Source organism: Crocodylus porosus, unplaced genomic scaffold (assembly GCF_001723895.1).
Source record: "Crocodylus porosus isolate Cpor-Errol unplaced genomic scaffold, CroPor_comp1, whole genome shotgun sequence".
NCBI classification, from domain to species: domain Eukaryota; kingdom Metazoa; phylum Chordata; order Crocodylia; family Crocodylidae; genus Crocodylus; species Crocodylus porosus.
The window spans coordinates 2,023,237-2,026,318 of record NW_017728904.1 but is presented as its reverse complement, the minus strand read 5'-3'; positions in this window follow the sequence as shown (position 1 = coordinate 2,026,318).

Sequence of the window (3,082 nt, the reverse complement as noted above, 5' to 3'; positions counted from 1 at the left end):
GTGTGTGTGTGTGTGTGTGTGTGTGTGTGTGTGCACACATGATGGGGCACTCAGCATGGGGAGGGAGGTGTCTGCAAGGGTGAAGGGTGGTGTGTGTGTATGTGTGTCAGAGAAAGGTGTAGGTATGTACATGTGTGAGTGCCTGTGCATGTGGCTGGCTGTGCTGGCTTGGTGGGGTGTGAGAATGGGGTTTGTGTGTTTGCCTGTTGTGTGGGGTGGGTGTGTGTGAGTGTGTCTGGGTGTGAGGTGCATGTAGGAAGCCTGCTGGCTGCCTGGTTAGCATGTTTGTACCTGAGCGTGGTGAGGCAGGAGCTCTGTGTGTGTGTGAAGCAGAGGGCTTGTGTATGTGCATGAGTGTGTGCACTGGTTGACTTCGGTGTGAGAATTAAGTTAGCGTGTTTATTTCTGTGTTCTGTCATGTATGTGCATGAGAATGTGCACTTTGCTTGTCTGCATGTTTGTGTGTGCACTGCCCCCCTACATGTGAGATTGGTGTGTGTGTGTACTACTGTGTTGTGTGTGTGTGCGCACTGCCCATCTGCATGTGACATGGGGGGGCTGTGTGTGCTCCTGCCTGTTGTGTGTATTCTCTTCCCATCTGCATATGAGATGGGGGGCATGCATTGTGTGTACCTGTGCACACATGTGCATTGCCTTCTGCGTGCACCATGTGTGCCACCTCCCATGCCCTCTTCAGCCCAGTCCAGATGATGCCACTGGCCCGGGCCCCCTCACCCACCCCAGGCACCCCTGGGACCGTAGGCATCTCTCCAGCTCAGGCATCACCCACGTTGCAGCCAATGCGGTCCCTCCATGTCGCTATAGCTACTGGTTGCCACCAGCAACGGGTCCAAAGCATCCCAGGCTGGCGTGTGAGAGGGGGACACGGCAGCCAGGCATGGGCCAAGGGGGTGTGGGGGCTGCACACTTCTCCTGGATGGGGTAACGGGACCAGCGCCTGGCACCAACGTGGGGAGACGGGCAACGTCCTGGTAGGTACCGTGGGCTGTTGGGGGCCGAGTCTGAGCTGGCACAGCCGGGACAGGTGGCACAAGACATGGGGAGGCCTGGCTGGGGGCAGCAATGAGACCCCTGCCCACTGCTCACCCTCTCTGCCCTGGGCAGCCAATGCTGTGTGGGGCACTGCACAAGGGGCACTGACAGGTCTCTGCATGCGTGTGTGTGTGTATGCAAGTGTGTGTGTGTAGCTGGCCAGCTAAAGGGGTCTTCTTTCTGCACTGTAGTAACTGGAGAGAAGCGTGTGCATGTGTGTGCGTGTGTGTGTGTGTGTGCATGCACATGTGTGTATGTGCATATGTATGCATGTGTGTGTATGCGTGTGGATGTGCCTGTATCTACCTGGCCAGCTAAAGGTGCCTTGTCACTGCATTGTAGTAACTGGAGAGGGGTGTGTGTGTGTGTGCATGTGTGTGTATGTACCTGGCCATTTAAAGGCACCTTGTCACTGCACTGTAGTAACTGGAGAGGGGTGTGTGTGCATGCACAGAGGTTGTGGGTCCGTGAGATGTGTGATGAGGAGAGGGGGTGTGTATGTCCCATGATGCAGATAGGGATGTGCGGGTGTCTATGGGCTGGCTCTAAGTGTGTGTGATAATGGGGAGCTGGTGTGTGTGTGTGTGTGTGTGTGTAGGCTATGAGTGTGTATAGATGGTCCACTGATGGGTAGAGGCCTGAGTACATAAAAGCAAGTGTAGGCTTTGTGTGTGTATGCTGTCCTGGTGCATGTGTGCTTGTGGGCTCTGTGTGCATATGCAGAGACGCACACACTCATGCACATGCTCACACATGCATTGTGCTGTGACCCCAGCTAAATCACCCTGTCTACAGAGCCACATATCCATACGCACAGGCACACACACACACATGCAGATGCACACCATCATATGAACAATTATAGACAGAGTCACATAGACACACACAATCATACAGATACAGAGATGTGCAATCATGCAATGGCACACACACACATGCAAACAGTTACAGACAATGTTATACACACAACCATGCAAACAAGTGTGTAGAGTCACACAGTGACACAGACACACACAATTGTGCATTTAGAGCCCTACCTGCAGAGGCCAAGCAGTTACACACTCACAGAGATGCAGATACTGTCATACACACCATGATACAAACACACAGCCATGCACAACCAGGCAGTTACAGAGATGTGCCATCACACAATGACAGACACACATGTGCATGCACATGCACGCATGTGTGCACACACACACACAGAGTCAAAAGAACAATTCCACACACACGCATGGTCAGAGATGCTCACAAACATTCCGTTACAGAGATTTGCAATAGTACAATGACACCCGCCCACACACACACAGAGCCCAGGCGTTCAGAATACACTCACTCATGCACATACACACACATGCACTGTGCTGCTATTCCAGTTAAATCACACTGCCCACAGAGCCCACATACACATATGTGCATGCACACACACACACACACGCACGCAGTCTTCTGAACAATTATAGATACACTTAGTTACATAGACACAATCACGCAGACACAGAGATGTGCAATCATGCAATGGTGCACACATGTGAACACACACACAGAGTCAAAAGACCAATTCCATACACACGCATGGTCACAGAGACATGCACAAACATGCAGTTACAGAGATTTGCAATTGTGCAATGACACACACACACACACACACACACACACAATCTAGGCATTTGAGACACACACTGTGTTGCTACCCCAGTTGAATCACCCTGCCCTAGAGCCACCCACATGCCTTCTCCCTGCAAATGCCACCCCCTCCATCACACTGCCCCGCCCTGTGCCCAGTCCCTGCCCATGACCTGCTCCCCCGGCTGCTCGCTCTAGGCTCCCCGCCCCCCCTGTGCTCCCGATGCCTTCACACAAGTGATGCCAGCCATGAGCACATGGCACACACACATGTGCACACACGTGTACCTGCACAACACCCAAGCCCAACTCCCTCCACCAGGCTGGCACAGGGGACACAGGCACGACTATGAGCTTGGCCTTGCAGTCCTGCTTCCAGATTGTAACCTCAGGGCCATGGGGA